Raw genomic sequence first — 17,591 nt, 5'->3', positions numbered from 1 at the left:
GTCTGAAAGCAGCGGCTATGATTACACTGACCTGATTTTAAAGTAAGGGATCCGCGTGAACCCTGGACAGAGGACAAGGACCAGGCTGGGGGGGGGGGGGGGGCCGTGTGACCTCTGCAGCAGGAGACCCCGGCCCAGATCTGGCTCCCACGTGGTGCACCTGCAGAACGGGATCCCTGGCCGTCACCTCACAGGGTGAGCGCAGGGGTTCCAGGGGCCATGCACAGCATGTGATCGGATGCTCGTGAACTGCAGAAGTTCATCTTCTTCCCTGCCTCCGCCAGCCCCTGGCCAACCTATCACAACAGTGTGATAGTACTGTGTTTCTATCTGAAGAGATCTTGGGGGAGTAAGGGCCGGCAGAGGCACCCCATTTTCCCCCTACAAAGCTGGTGAATTGCCAAGAGGGCGTTGGTTATTCTTGCTCGGATTTGCAGCCCAAATCAAGCTTAGGAAACATCCAGAGAGGCTTGGAGAAGCAGAAGAGATATGTGAAGAACAGAGCCAGACAGCAGCTCTTGTGTTCAAGTGACCAAAAGGGGCATCTGAGGGCCTCCCCCTGTGTGTCCTTCGCTGTCCTCTGCTGCTGTGAAGCACAGACCACCACAGAGTGAGCGGCTTAAAACCACAGAAGTCAATGGCTTCCAGTTCTGAAGGCCAGGAGTCTGAAATCAAGGTGTCAGTACAGTGCGTTTTTTTCTTGGGGGCCCAGAGGAAGACTCTGTCCCTGCCTTCTTCTACTTTCTGGAGGCCTCAGACCTTTCTGGCTTCTGGGTTTGCAGAGATGCACACCCATCGCAGGGTGCTGTGCCTGGGCCCCCACATCCCCACACCATCCTCCCTCTGTGTGTCTGTGTCCCAAATCCTTCTTCTTATGAGGATGCCAGTCACTGGATGGAGGGCTCAGCCTGATTCAGCCTGATGTATCTTAACTTGATTATATTTGCAAGTAAGGTCCCATTCATGGTACTGGGGTTCGGGATTTCAACACACTCTTTTGGGGACACAGTTCAGCCCTTCCCACCCGGTACTGACAGACTAGGCTGGTAGCAACAGGCAGGTGGGCGGCAGGTGGGCGGCAGGCTCTGCCCAGCTCAAATCTTTGTTCCTCCCGGGAAGGGGAGTTTGCTTGGGAGCCCCCCAGTGCTTACGGAGCAGCCTCAGCTTCTCCAGACCTGCAAAACAGAAAATGAGGAAATGTCTTCAGCCATTTTCTAGAACTGGCAATTGCCTGCTTAGCTTCATTTAATTGAAAAAAAAAAAAAAAAAAAGAAGGAGAAGCAGCAACTTAGGTCTTTATGACTTTTTTCGTTTTTGTTTTTGCCCAAAGGCAGCTTAATAAAACAAGGGTGGGCGGGAACAATAATGAGGGTGGTCTGAAAATAAAAGCTTTAACTGTCCTCCGCATCTGGACGGAATGTACTGGAAGGAAGTCGTATATGTTTAATGATGTGTTTGTTAGTATTCATGCTCCCTGTGACTCTTTGGGGGCCACTTCTTAAAAGGCATGCTTTTAGGGGAAAAACTGCAGGGTCAGGGGACGAACATGAGCTAAGCCAAACCTCCACCAATACCTTGCCAGTTATGCTTGGCCATGCTCTGGCTAGGGCAGCAGAGAAGGGGCTGAGCTCACCTCCCATAAGTAGTACATTGCACAACCTCAGGGGTTGGGGAGGAGGTCTGGGAATGGGGATGTCACCCCTTCCAGAGTTTTCCAAGTCTCTTAGATTCTGCCTGTTACCATCCTTCAATAGAATGGGTGACTTCCGGCCCAAGAGAAGGGTCTCATCCCTAACACTGTGCTTGCCATTTGACCTTTCTTCCTTTCATCCAAAAATATGAGGAAAATGTTCTGGGCCAACTTGGAAGCATGGCCCACTAGACGGTCAGCCATACCCCAGCTTCTCTTGAAGGGCCTTCTAACACACAGGTTGCCAAATTAGGTTGAGTCCCACAATTTTACCACTTTGGCCACCTGCCCCCCATCTCCGTGGACTGGCTGGTGACCAGTGAAATGGGCTGGCACAAAAAATCTGCCTTGAGGTCTCTGGTAGGCTGTATAATGCTCCCGGCCACAAAGAAGTCCCAATCCCTGGAATCTACGAATGTGCTCCCTTGCATGGTGAGGGGGACTTTGTAAATGTGATTAAGGATCTGGGGACGGGACAGGATTCTGGATCCTTGAGGTGGGACTTGCATGCTCCACAGGTCTCATGAAAGAAAGACAGAGGGAGATAGGACGCAGACAGAAGTGGAGAAAGTCATGTGTGATGATGGAGGAGCTGTGTGAGCCAAGGAATGCAGTTCCAGATGCTGGGAGAGGCAAGACAGCAAGTTCTCCTAGCCCCCTGGGGACAGACCTGGGTCCAGGGAGACTGCTTTTGGACTCTGGCCTCCAGAATGTGAGAATAAATCACTGTTGTTTTTAACTCCTAAGCACATGGTAATTTGTTACAGCAGCAAGAAGAAACTAATACACCATGCTAAACAATTTCTTGGTGAAGTCATGAGCCCCTGCCCCCTCTTCCTGGCAGCGTTCAGAGACCGCTTCTCAGAGTGTGTCCATAGAGGAGATGGTGGCTCTGGGCAGCAGGGTGCACGGGAGAATCCCTGAGCCTCTCTCAGCTCTAAGACTGCTGTGTTGGTGTGCTAGGTTGCATCCACAAAGTAACATCGACTAAGGGCTTAAACAACAAAAGCTTATTGTCCCACAGTGTGGAGGCTGGAAGTCCAACATCAGGGTGTGGCAAGGCTGGTTCCTCCTGAGGCCTCTCTCCTTGGTGTGTAGATGCCATCTTCTCCCTGTGTCCTTGCATGGTTGTCCCTCTGTGTGTGTCTATGGGCTAATCAACCTCTTCTTCTCAGGACACCTGTCATACTGGATTAGGGCCCACCCTAAAGACCTTGTTTTACCTTAATCACTGCTTTAAAGACCCTACATCCATGGTCACATTCTGAGGACTTTAGGGTTAGAACCTCAGCATACGAATTTGAGGAGGACACAATTCAGCCCATAGCAATGGCAATGTGCAATGACATTACTGACATTTCTATTCAAAGGTATTTATAGATACACCCAGCTTTGAATTTCAGAGCCTGTATGGCCATGTATAAAAGGAGGGAAAGGCTAAAAGTGCAAACTGACGATGCCAGAAAGTCCCTACAGCTTTAAGTCTTGCCTCTAGTCATTTCACCTGGGGAGGACCCAGCTGGGTGTGTGCCAGCTTCTGGGGGCTCTGAGGGTGGTTTCTCTGCCCACGTTTATGTCTCTGGCCCCTTCTGGGACTTCTCTTCCTGATGGACAGCAAGCCACACTGAGCTGTCCAAGATGCATCAGCCAAAAAAGCCAGCCAAACAGGCAGAAAACCCACCCCACAGACTGAAATAGAAACTCACTTGTTTTCCAATGTGTGACAAAGGAGGGAGGTATTTAATTTTGAAAGGAGCTGAGCCAGCTTTCTTCTGGGTCATTTTTTTCTGAAACAAAATCCTCCCCAGTAATCTCCAGGGGATGGTCTTCCTTCTTATCCATCTATGGACATTTAGAGGGGATAATTATCTGTCGTTAGGGGACTGTCCCATGCACTGTAGGAGATTAATAGCATCCTGCACCTACCCAGTAGATGCCAGTAACCATCCCCACAGTGTTTGTGCCAACCAAAAATGTCTCAAACATGGCCAATTCTCCCAGGGAGGATATCACCCCCAGTTGAGGAGGACTAATCTAACTCAACAGTGAAGAAAAACGGAATGATGGAGAGAATGGGCTTGGGTCTTGGCTTGGTCTTCTTTGTTCAGAATACCATCACTTGTAAGTGGTATGTGGATAATGGATAGAAATGTTTAAGGTGGATAGCAGGAATACCGGGGAAGGTAGAAGTCTCCATCCTCAGTGTACACAGGGGAGAGGAGGTCAGTCTTGTTGGCTGTTGAGTCAGTTTGTCCTCTGGCCTTCTGGGGGCTCCAGGTGAGCACAGAGAATGCGCCAGAAGAAGCTTGGACTCCTCACCCCCTTTACTCCTCCCCTCTGAGCTCTGAGTGAGGGCACCTTGCCTGTGTGTAAGCTCAGCTCCCTACACGTCCCTCTTTCTTTCGCTCCAACCACACGCTGAGTTGCTCCCTGAACACCCAGGACCTTCCTTCCTCAGGGCCTTGCCGTGTTACCCCCACGCAAAAAGCTTTCCTCCTACAGTTCTGTTTTCCTGGCTCCTTTCCATCATCAAAGTCTTAGCACAGCTATTGCTTGACCGTCCACCTAACCTGCCATCTGTTTGTCGCTGGGAATATAGAGGCCCTAGCTTGAGGCTCCATCAGGGGCTGGCCCTGCCTGCAGCCTCTCATCTGGTTCTTTATGGTTGAAAATGTTTCTAAAAGTTCAGGACACACCTGTGTTGGCCACCACACCTCCCATCCAGAGCAAAGGACACCCCTTCACACCCAACCCCAGGCCCTTATTCTGAACACCAGGGAGGTCTCTTCCCAGCACCTTTTGGGGTTTACGTTGGGATTTTTAAAAGTCTATGCTGCGCTCCAACCATGCCTGCCTTCCATGGCCACAAAATGTATACTTTGTTGGGAGGGGCTTTCCTGTGGCTTATCTTAGGACCTCCGGAAGATTTCTCATCCTTCTTTCTGCCCAGAATTTAAAGGAAGGCAGAAAAGAGTGTGTGTGGAGGTGGGGGGAAGATCGACAGAGCTGAGAGGAAGATGATCTTGCCTAAGTTAATTTCCTGCCTTTATAAGAGCTGGTTGTCATGGCTGGAGCAAGATGGCACCCAGCCTGGCATCTCAAGTGATAATAATCAAATCCAGCTAAGCCCCATGCCCTTTACACTGTATTATTTGGTAGCTCCCATAGTCCTGCCCCAAAAGAGAGCTTCCTAATTAGGTGTCCAGGAAACTGGTGTTAATTGAGTTCTTATCTATCTTCCCCACCTTCTTTGACCCTGGGGTACATCAATTGGAGTGGTCCGCGAGTGAGAATGTAAAGCCAACCGGAGTGCTTGAACATCCCTCCTAATTAGCCCCAATTAAGACATTGAGAATGGCCTGCATAGGACACACAGGTGGCAGACTTTCTACTTGTAAAGTTTATCTGACAATTTGGTCTCTGTCTGGGACACTCAGTCCCCTACAAACCTTACTTCTCCAAAATCCATCTGGGTCCACTGTAAATAGAGAAAGTGGCTATGTAAGTACGAGGGATAAGGACAAATCTACTTAAGAAGGTTATGTTTAGCAAATATTGTTTTGGGGATGTTATAGAGGTCACTCGCCCATGTATATGTATCTTTTAACATGGAATTCTAAAATGCACAATGTGCTTTAAAGGGAAAGCATGAGAATACATATATATATGCGTGTTTATTGTGTCTATGGCCATGCCAAAGACTTTCAAAAATGAAGTTCTGAAAAGACCTTTATTCTAGTGGCACGAATAAAGATCTTTATTTTTTATTTAAAACCCAAATAACAACACTTCTTTTGAGGTCTGCGGTTAGCATGGCTCGTTGATCTTAATAGGAACCCATGAAGTCCTTATTATGCACAACATTACTTTACAGGAGTCCTCAACAATTACCTAACAAACAAAACGCTTAAAAACTTGGGCTTGGCGCACAACTTGAAATGAAACATGGAGCAGTCTTTCTTTAGATTAGGGTGAAGTTCACAGCCAAATGGAGAGCCACGTGTCCAAGAGCCCTCGCAGCTGTTTATTACGCAAGAACAAAGGGTACGTGGGTACTTTATGTAACGACTAGGGGAGCCTGGGTAGCTCAGTGGTTAAAGCCTCTGCCTTAGGCTCAGGTCATGAACCCAGGGTCCTGGGATCAAGCCCCGCATCCGGCTCTCTGCTCCACGGGGAGCCTGCTTCTAGCTCTCTCTCTGTGTGTACTTGTGATCTCTCTCTGTCAAATAAATAAATAAAACCTTAAGAAAAAAAACCCTTATATAACAATTATAGTGACTGAGACAAATCTCAGGAGCCATCCCATTTCTGTGGCGGGGACTATTTCCCAGGAAGGAAAGCCTACACCTGCCTCCTGCCCAGACCGCCCATCATATGCTGTATGAAAACTGCCTCCCTCGGTGGGAACGTGCCGGTTCTGTGGTGAAGGAAGTAGGACCCAGGTCTGGCTGGGCATTAGCTTGGAAGAGCAAGCAACTTGGTTATTTCTGGAGCAGTGGGTTGCTCAGATGAAAGCCAAGCAGGGGGCAGCTTCAGGCCACGGGCATTGTCCCGGGTCTGCTCCCAGAGGAACGAGAACTTTGTGCGCACGTTTGGTGAAACATACATAACAAAAACTTAACCGTTTTCTCCATCTCTAAGTGTACAGTTCAGTGACATTCAGTACACTCACAGTGTCGTGCGATACTCATCACATCTGCCTCCAGAACTTTTGCGTCTTCCCAGACCTGCACTTCATCTCCATTAAATAATCATCCCCCTGTCCCCACACCCCTCAGCCTCTGGGAAGCTCTGTTCTGCTTTCTGCCTCTGTGAATTTGACAACTCTAAGGACCTCACACATGTGGAACCATGCAGCCTTTTGTGACTGGCTTAGGTCACTTGGTATCGTGTCTTCAGGCTTCCTCCATGTTGTATCATGTTTCCGAATTCCCTTCTTTTTTAAGGCTACGTAATATCCCATCGAGTATACATACCTCATGTTTCTTATCCATTCATCTGTCAATAGACATTTGGTGAATACAGAACTGTCTATATCACTAGCTTGCCCGTGAACAGGACTCATTCTAAAAAAACGGTTTCTGCAACTTTACTGGGGAATTTGCTGGAGCTCTTTAATCTGATGGAAAAAATAGGCGATCAAGGACAAAAGTAAGTGGGCAAATAGCATATACTTAGATACAGCAAATATGTAAATCGGGTGTCATTTCTCTCCCAGTTTTTTTTTTTTTTTTTTGGTTATTGTTGTTGTTCTGGAAGAATATTCAGGGTACAGAGTCTGCATTTCAAAAATAGAATTCATGAGTCTAATCATATTAACTCAACGGGGAGCATAAATGCCAAAACAGACCATGTGAGTCATTTCTTGGATCCTAAAAGGAATCTGTCTCAGACAGGAGTTTTCTCTTCTTTGAGGTTTGTTTTAAGAAGTTCCAAAAGCAAACAGCAAAATAACAAAATGCCTACAGCCACAGATCTCCGAGCTGCCTTCCAAAATAGCAGCCCCGATGCCGGTTATCAGGGTCTGGCTCCAGGTTGGAAAGGACTCCCTCCCTCAGGCAGGTCAGGCTCGCCAACCTTCCCCGGGTCTTGACAGATCATGCTAAGTTTATTTGATCTAAGAAACCGTGCTGCCGAGTGAGGGGGTGGGGTTTGTGGAGAACACGAGTGTGAGGAAAAAAAACCCCAAAGAATCTGGGGCTTTTGGAAAGTCATAGCCATTTCTGAGAATAAGTCTTAGCCAGTAGCACCAAGTTGCTCTGCTGACTTTTCTCTTTCAGTTGCCAGCCAGAGTCTAGAGCAAGTTTCAATGTAGGGCTTCAGTGTGGGAATGCAGAATAACAACATGTTTGTCCCTGGGCAAGCCAGGGCTGGCTTCTGGGTTCGGGTCTGACCTCCTGGTCTCTAAGACAACTGCCCCTCTCTGCCTTCCCCGGTGCATTCATGGGGGCTCCCTCTCCCCCAGCACGGCTGGGTCCCAACATGGGTTGGTCTCTCCCTTCTAAAGCCACTGCTGAGTTGTCTTATTGGCTCATCTTTACCCATCTTCCGTGCATGGGGAGTTACACCTCCCCATCAAGAATAATCAAGCACAGGTCTACAGGGCCACAAATATGCGATAAGTTCTCCGGCACCTGCGAGCGTGGCATGAGCATCCTTTCCCTGGATCCATGTGGGTCAAGCATGCTGCTGACATTAGTGCCTTCTTCCCCCATGATCAAATAAGATTGGTGATCAAATAAGTTAGGGCAACACCAGGTTGACCGATGACAAATATGCATATTTACCAGAGAAATTATCAGAAATTTAATATGCGTTGGGGATCACCAGGAGACAGACGGGTGAGGGATAACACGTTGTGCAAGCGTAGTTAATTACCAAACCTTCTCATCAAAGTGCGGCTCCTTGGAACTGTCCTCAGGGCCCACCTTGAACACCCCAGTTTAGACCCCTGGTACATCGGAGTTCTCTGTGGCTTGTAACACATGGTAGGTCATCAACATGGTATCGAAAGTGTTTCAGGGACTAGATATTCTATGTACCCATGATCCCCGTCCTCCTCCGGGGGGCCCCCTCCCCTCCCCCAGTCTGTAATCCCTGCTGGGTCTTGATCTTTTGGAGCAGTACAGGGGAAGGAACAGCGAGCAGGTCCGGGAAAGAGAGAAGATGGTGGGATTTTCAACAGAAAGCTTTGAGAACTGCTATTGCATGAAAAAGGGAGAGAGAAAGTAATACAAACATCCCGAAGAGGGTGGCCAAGTTTGGGGAGGACAGAGTCGCCAAGAACTGAAATGTGATAGAGAGAGAACGGGCGAAGGTAGGAAGGTTTACCCGGTGTTGCGATGGAATGCTTGCTTTGGCGTCTGGGAGAGAGACTTCCTTCGCTCTCTGACTTACTCTTTGCCTTGCGGGTTGTTTGGTGTTTGAATCAGATGTCCTGCCCCGGCCAGCTTCAGGGTGCTAGCCAGTCAATGGAGTTCCTGCAGATTTCACGGATAGTAATATTAACCCTTTCCTATCATCCCCTACCTGTAGGTCTTCTGGCTTGCTCTCCCCAGAGTAGGATACTGGAACCAGAACCGCCGCGGATCTGGGGATTAACTCTCAGATGTACCAGGTGCGTCACCCTGATTGAGTCAAATGACCCCCAAATCTCTAACTCGTAATGCAGAACGGGCCAAGGAAAGCCAAACTCAGACAGTCTAAGGGATCCCTTTTTTTTCCAGAAGCTTGGACAGCAAGGTGAGCATTCGTTTCTAGTAGGTAAGCCTGACAGGTAGGTCCCCCCTGGTCTCAGCCCAGCTATCCCAACTCAGGAGCATCTCCAGGGGAGTCAGAGCAGGCCCCAACCTGTTGACTTCCCTCCACCCCCAGATAAATATGGTGTGTAAACCGACGCTTCCAGCCACACTTAGATTTCAAGGGCAAGTCTGCATCCAGGGGTCCTGTCCAATTTTATGAAATCAAATGAGTGCCTTTTGTTTCCTGCTTATAATTGCTGCCTAAAGCATCTGGGCAGGTGACCTCAAGGCCTGCTTTGAAATCAATCTCCAAAGCACACAAGGATTCTTTTTGCACCTTTTGTCTTCCAGGGACTTAGAAATCAAGGATCTGATAAGCACAGTTGATGATTAAACCTAATGAGCGGGCTCCCCAGGGAGCTTTGATTCCCTTTGACAAAGGCTCTTTGAGCTCCTTGAAAACTAGAATTGGTTTTTGTTTGTGTTTGCCTTAGCCTTCTCTGTCCAAGATCTTGACTGAAGTCTCTGAAGGACTAAGGTTTGCTGGAAGGTTCTGTAAGTTGAGGCATATGTCCTTGGCAGATTTCTGTGGGGTCTAAATGAAATGATCCCTGGGCCACCCCGGGGAGCATCTGGGTGGTGGTGGTACCAGCCAAGGCCATTTGGAAATGGTACCAGCCAAGGAAATGATTTGTGTCTGATGTATCATTCGATATGTCCAAGACCAATTTGTGATTTTTTAAAATTAAAATAGTTTTGGAAAATTGGAGGGGATACAGGAGGAGGAGTATCAGACAGCAGCTTGACTCGGTCATCCTGGAACAGCCAGTTTGCCTTTGGATTGGCTTGGCTGTGGGTCCCGGGCATGGAGGGCGTGTGCATGTGCTTATCAAATGGACAGCATTGCCTCTTACGTGAATAACATGTGTCATGAGATAGACACTTCTTCCAGGATTTATTCATTTGTTCATGCAAGGTGTAGCGTTGCCTGTTGCTGGTGAGGTCTAGCAGTGGTTCCTGGCTAGCCTTCGGTCATGCACTCTCGGGGGCCCCTCAAGCCAGAGAGGCTGACCCACCAGAGCAAGGAGAGCCAAGGAGCCTTCGGAACACAGATCATAACTTTCTTGTGTAAGCAAGACACGGCTCCGGGAATATCAACCGTGGAGGAAGGTTTACCATGGAAAGCAAGAATTTCCCCACCCTACCCTCTCCACAGGGTCTAGCTCTGCAGAAATAACCCTTGTAAAGGCAGCCTTTAACTGTCACTGTTTCTCATCCTTGTGGTAATCCCTGCCAGGTTACTAAATTAGGTATAGGTGAACCTCCTAAAAAAATACCCATTTATGGCAATATCTATATATTTCTGTCATAAAAATTAGAGATGTCTATCTGTTCTTCTTCCCTCCTGCCAATATAGTTCTTACGCTGTTTTGGTTTCTCAACTTTGTAAGTCAAAATCACAGCTTTGTTGTCTCTTGAACAGCATCTCTTAGGCTCTCACTTTGAAAAATAATGACAGGAGTGCCCTGGCCTGTCCTTCCTCCCCCCACCAACTCCATCCCTCCTGGGAGAGCTAGACCTCATATCCCCACCCCCAAGCAGGTTCTGGAATCCCACCAGCTCCCACTTGCTCCCCTCTCTAGAAGCCCGTCTCTCTCCCCCTCCTTCCCGAAGAAGTCAGGCGCATCTGTTCAGAACTCTGGCTTCGGCGTTTGGAGAGGTCTGGAACATACCTTTTCAGCACATGGCTGGGGTATACATGGTCTGCAACGTGACTTCAGATCCTGGAAGGCACTGACGTGACACGGCAGCTCCTGGCTGTGCAATGACATCAGGAACACAAAAAGTTGACATGGGGTCAGAGTTCTGCAGCCGGCCCCGTGGAAAGTGGAGTACATTATACCCCAAGATGTCATTCGGGGCTGGAATTCATTCCACAAATATTTATTGAGCTAATTCTCCTGCGTATATTGCAGTTCTTTCCTTAGCTATTTTTACTATTTGGATGCTTTTACATATTCCAGGAGTGTTTATTCAGCGTACTGTTTCCAGAAAAAGAAGGGCTTCATACACGGGGGCAGCAGGCCAGGGCCTGTCCTGGGGAAGTATCCACAAGCTCCTCCAGCGCATGAGACCAACAGCAGGCAAGGCCTTTTCTTTCCTTCTGATTAGAGGTCAACAAACGGGCTAGGAGGAGCTAGGGTTAGCTCTAGTTGAAGGAGTGATGCTTGTTTGCTGAGCGTAGGCTCCTCATCTTCCTCCCCTCCCCCACCCTCCCCTCCCCCGCCCCCTTCCTTCCCTCTCTCCTTTCCTCCCTTTTTTTCTTTCATCAATCCTTATTTCTTTGTAAAATATTTGTCACTCAAATTTGTTACGGTATAATCAGCATACACTGTCATATTAGATTCCGACGTGCAGCACAGCGATTCCCCGAGTCTGTACCTCAGCAACGCTCACCACCGTAAGTGCACCCAACATCTGCCATCAATCCTTATTTCTAATGAAGACATCTAGAAAACAAAAACACGAATTTCAGTAACCTTATAGGCATCGTTGGGATTAGCCCCCAGAAAGTAAAACAACCAAATCATTATTTGATTTTTTAAAATTAACTTTATTTTTTTAAAGCATTTTTGCGTTCCCAGGAAAATTGAGGAGAAGATGCAGAGATGTCCCACACACCTCGAGCCCTGACCCTCTACAGGCACAGCCTCCTCCTTTATCAACACGAGTGGACATTTGTGACAGTCGATGGGCCTACATTGACATAATCACCCAGAGTCCATAGCTCATGTTACAATTCAGTCTTGGTGTTGCACACTCTATGGGTTTCGACAAAGGTATACAGGCCGACCTTGGAGATATTTCAGGTTCAGTTCCAGAACACTGCAGAAAGGTGAATATTGCAGTAAAGTGAATATCACATCAAAGACAGTCAAATGGATTTTTTGGATATCCAGTGCTTATAAAGGTCACATTTATAGTATACAGTATTCTAAAATTTTTAAAATACCTTTTATTGCTAAAAAATGCTAACCATCATCTGAGCTTTCAGCAGTTACAACTTTTTGCTGGCTGGGAACTCCTCCCTGATGTGGAGGGCTGCTGACCGGCCAGGGTGGTGGTTGCTGAAGGTTAGGATGGCTGTGGCAATTTTTTAAAGTGAGACAACACTGAAGTCGAACGCATCAATCGACTCTTCCTTTCACGAGTGATTTCTCCGGCACAGGACGCTGTTTGATACCATTATACACACAGATGAACTTCTTTCAGAACTGGAGGCAATCCTCTCAAACCCTGTTGCTGTTTTGTCAACTAGCTTTATGGGATTGTCTAAGTTTTTTGTTGTCATTTCAACAGACTTCACAGCATCTTCACCAATAGTCGATTTCATCTCAGGAAAACCACTTTCTTCACTCATGCATGAAAAGCAATTCCTCATCCAATCAAGTTCTATCATGAGATTGCAACAACTCAGTCCTGTCTTCAGGCTCCACTGCTGATTCTAGTTTTCTAGTATTTCTACCCCATCTGCAGTGACTCCCTCCACCGATGTCCTGAACCTTCACTTTGTGAAAAATGTAGCATCTGCAACTTGCAATAAATTCAAATGCAGTGAATAATACGAGATAATGACATCCCCTCCATGGAGGGGATGCCCTAAAAACCCTTTGCACTCTGCTTAGGTATCCCCTTGCCGTCAACTCCTGGAAACCATTTTTTTTTTTTTTTTTTTTTTTTTTTTTTTACTGTCTCCATAGTTTTTACCTTTTCTAGAATACTATATAGTTGGAGTCATACAGTATAAAGGTTTTGTAGATTGGTTTCTTTCATCTGGTAACATATATTCAAGGTTCCTCCAGATCTTTTCAAAATGTGACAGATGATTTCTTTTTAGTGATTGATAATATTCCATTGTCTGGATGTACCACAGTTTCTTCATCCACTGAAAGACATGTTGGTTGCTTCCTAGTTTTGCTATATATGAATAAAGTTACTGTAACCATGTACAGGTTTTTGTTTTTGTTTTTGGTGCAGACCTAACATTTCAACTTCTTTGGGTAAATGCTAAAAAGTGTGATTTACTGGACTGTGTAGTAAAAGTATGCTCAATTACATAAGAAATTGCCAAACTGTCTTCCAAAGTAGCTGTACCATTTTACATTTTCACCAGCAATGAATGAGTTTCTATTGCTTCACGTCCTCACCAGCATTTGGCATGGTTAGCGTTCCAGATTTTGGCCATTCTAATAGGTATGTACTGGTGTCTTATTGTTTTGATTTCCATTTCCCTGATGACACAGGGTGTGCAACATGTTCTCATACTTGGTCTCTGTATATCTTCTTTGGTGAGGTGTCTGTTAAGCTCTTTGGCCAATTTTATAATTTTATAGTTTTTAAATAAACATTCAATGTATTATTAACCCCAGGGATACAGGTCTGTGAGTCACCTGGTTTACATACTTCACAGCACTCACAATAGCACATGCCCTCCCCCAATGTCCATAACCCCAACACCCTCTCCATATCACATCCCCACCACCCCAGCAACCCTCAGTTTGTTTTGTGAGATTAAGAGTCTCTTATGGCTTGTCTCCCTCCTGATCCCATCTTGTTTCATTTATTCTTTTCCTACCCCCCAAACCCCCAATGTTGCATCTCTACTTCCTCATATCAGAGAGATCATATGATAGTTGTCTTTCTCCATTTGACTTATTTCGCTCAGCATAATACCCTCTAGTTCCATCCACATCATCGCAAATGGCAAGATTTCATTTCTTTTGATGGCTGCATAGTATTACATTGTATGTATATACCACATCTTCTCTATCCATTCATCTGTTGATGGACATCTAACTTCTTTCCATAGTTTGGCTATTGTGGACATGGCTGCTATAAACATTCGGGTGCACGTGCCCCTTCGGATCACTATGTTTGTATCTTTAGGATAAATACCCAGTAGTGCAATTACTGGGTCATAGGGTAGCTCTATTTTCAATTTTTTAAGGAAACTCCATGTTGTTTTCCAGAGTGGTTGCACCAGCTTGCATTCCCACTAACAGTGTAGGAGGGTTCCCCTTTCTCTGCATCCTCGCCAGCATCTGTCATTTCCTGACTTGTTAATTTTAGCCATTCTGACTAGTGTGAGGTGGTATCTCATTGTGGTTTTGATTTGTATTTCCCTGATGTCTTTGGCCAATTTTTTAATTGGATTGTTTGCTTATTCTTGAGTTCTTTGTGTATTTTTGGATAATAGTCCTTTATAAGATGTGTCTTTTGCAGATATTTTCTCCCAGTTGTGGCTGGTCTTCTCATTCTCTTTACATTGTCTTTCACATAACAGGCGTTTTTTTATTTTAATGAAGTCCAGCTTATCTTCCATGGATCATGCCTTCTGTGTTCTATCTAAAAAGTCATCACCATACCCAAGGTGATGTACAATGTTCTCCTGTGTTATTGTCTAGGAGTTTTATAGTTTTGCAGTTTATATTTAGGTCTATGATCTAGTGTGAGCGAATTTTTGTGAGGGGCGTGAGGTCTGCATCTGGATTAATTTTTTTCTTTTAAAGATTTTATTTATTTATTTGACAGACAGAGATCACAAGTAGGCAGAGAGGCAGGCAGAGAGAGAGGTGGGGAAGCAGGCTTCCTGCTGAGCAGAGAGCCCGATGCAGGACTCGATCCCAGGACCCTAAGATCATGACCTGAGCCGAAGGCAGAGGCTTAACTCACTGAGCCACACAGGGGTCCCTAGATTCATTTCTTGCATGTTCCAGTTAGTTGAGAAGACTATCTTTGTTCCATTGTACCACCTTTGTTCCTTTGTCAAAGATCAGTTGACTCTATTTCTAGGCTCTCTGTTCTGTTCCATTGATCTATTTGTCTATTCTTTCACCAATAATACATGGTCTTAGTCACCGCAGCTCCACATTAAGTCTTGGAATTTGGGTCGTATCTGTCTTCTGACTTTGTTCTTCTCTTTCAATATTGTGTTGTCTATTCTGGGTCTTCTGCCTCTCCCTATAAATTTTAGAATTAGTTTGTCATCATTTGATTTTCCAAGGGGCATAAAATTAATTATGGGGAAAAAATACAAAGGCAAAAAGAAATGCTTCCTATGCGCAAGAGTTTTGTAGACATCATCTCACTGAAGTCCTTCAAAAGGCTGTGAGGGGTAAGTATTCTTTCTGTCCTTTGTTTAGACAGGGGAACACCAAGTCTAGAAGGGGTTAATTAGCCTGGGGTTATTCAGTGAGTAAATGACAGACCCAGAATTTGAACTCTTGGCACTATTACCAGCAGCTACTGATTAAGAACACCCAATATGAACCTTCTAACAAAAACACATAAATCAATCTTACAGATAACATGTTCACATTGTTCCCAGTAAGAGACTATCAAAATTCATCTAACCTAACATTTCAAATCACTTTGACCTAAATACAAGTCACCTGGTTTAACTGTATTTTGAAGATGACACATTTGCCCTGAGTTCATGCTCACTACCAAAGATGTCCACAACAGCATTTTAGAAATGGTCTTAGTTAAAAAATCCTAGTTTAAACAAAATGAAAATGGATAATATTTCCAATGAAGAGCTCAGAATTGAAGTTCTAGATAATGCTCATTCTCTTTTCTGAAGTTTTTCTATAAGGTGTATCTAGGTGCTTCTCTTTTGGGTCTCTTTTGCCTTCATATTTGTCTTTTCTTTAATGCCCTTATTAAAAAAAAAAAAAAAAGGAAGTGAGTGTATTTCTCTGTGCCTCAAACATGCCCAAATAATTGTTGAGACCTAACACGAGCAGTTAGCCCAAGCTATGAATGAAGAAGCCAGTGTTGTTTCTGTTGCCCTTGGTCTTGAGTTGAGCAGTTCCTCTTTCAAACACCTTCCTAGATGGGTGGATCTAGGTAGTGATGGGACCAAGGAAGGTGCCTCTACCAAGTAGTGTTATTTTCCATGAGACAATGAACTTAGCACATCTTTCCAGGTCCAAGGATAAGGACTTCTGAAGTTAAGCTCTGTTCTACATGACTCTTTCAGAGCGAGGAAGGATGTTCGCTTCTATGGAGGGTTTTGAATGAGGGGAGAGATTCTGCCCAGGATCAGCCTTCCAGAAAATGCCCACATGGAATTACAGGTCTTCAAAGCTCTTTCACTTGAGAAAGAATTTCCACCCCACTGGTAAGTTCAAACAGTGTGTCCACTTTCTCTCAGATACAGAAAGATTTGTCAGTGTGATGTGTTGGAAAACTTGCCTGGGAGTGAGGTGTGTTGATGTGGTAATAATGAATCACTCCCGTAAATGAGAAATGAATGAACTAAGTCCATGAGCCTCTCTGAGGCCTGACTCTGCCAGCACAGGGTGAAGAGTGCAGAAGTGGCTGCTGCCCGGGCCCTGTGGGCACTGGGAGTTTGGGCCCATCCTGGCATCACAGCTGTCTGCGACCAACCTGGCCTGTTCAGCTTGGACAGGCAGGAGGCCAGCAGACTGTTCTCCCCCCTTGAGCACAGGATATCAGCTGGAGCTGACCTCATGTCACCAGCCACCAGCCACCCTGTCTTCCTCCTTTTTTAACTCTTTAGCACCTGAAGAACTGGTTCCTGCCTTCTGTCCTAATTTGACCCCCTTTCCCAGAGAGAGGTCGGTGTGTTGGCTGGTCTACCTGTAGCTGAGCGCCAGGGTTGTTGTCCCATTTTGGATTCACCCTGTGCCTCAGGGCCTTCCTTCCTTCATCTGTACCACAGACGACAGACCTCAGCAGCTGGGGTGCGGGGACCCTAATTAGTTAATGTTTGTGAAGCTCTTTGAAGACAACAGTGCTCCGTAAAAGTTGGTCCTCATTATGCTAAGACAAGACCATGTGTTCTAGTCTTTCTGGTAAGCGTGTGGGCCTTTGTGTTTTCCTTTTTTTCTGGAAGCCTGATTGGCTTGAATAAGTTAAACGACTCCTCTCATTCACTCAGGATAACATGGCGTGGAGAGGGAGAGAGACAGAGTGTGATGGGTGTGGTGTCTGTGTGCTGTGTGTGCATGTGGTGTGTATGTGGCATGCCTGTGTTGTGTGTGTGGCCTATCTGTGTATCTATGTATGTATGTGTGGTGTGTGTGGACTGTGTGTGTATGTGTGTGTGGTATGTGTATGTGGTATGTGTGGTGCAAGTATGATATATGTGTGTGTCCGGGGTTTGTGTGGTATGTGTGTGTGTGGTTTGTGGTACAAATGTGATACATGTGTGTCGTGTGTGGTATGTATGGTGTAAGTGTGATATGTGTGTGGTATGTGATGTTGTGTGTGCTGTGTGTACTGTGTGTGTGGCATATGTGTGGTATGTTTTTTGGTGTGTGTGGTACAAATGTGATATGTATGTGATATGTGTGTACGTGCTGTGTGTGTAGAGTGCTGTGTGTGGTGTGTGTTGTGCATGTGGCATGCATGTATGTGCAAGTGTGTGCAATGTGGGGTGTGTGGTGCAGGTGTGATGTGTTTGTGGTGTGTATGTGTGGTGTGTGTGATGTGTATGTGGTGTGTGTGTGGTGTGGTATATATGTGGTGTGTGGTGGAAGTGTGATGTGTGTGTGGTGTGTGTGTGGTTTGTGGTGCGAGTGCGATCTGTGTGTGGTGTGTGGTGTGAGTGTGGTGTGTGGTGGAAGTGTGAT

This window comes from Mustela nigripes, chromosome 2 (assembly GCF_022355385.1).
Source record: "Mustela nigripes isolate SB6536 chromosome 2, MUSNIG.SB6536, whole genome shotgun sequence".
Classification (NCBI taxonomy): Eukaryota; Metazoa; Chordata; class Mammalia; order Carnivora; family Mustelidae; genus Mustela; species Mustela nigripes.
This window is presented reverse-complemented; position numbering follows the sequence as displayed.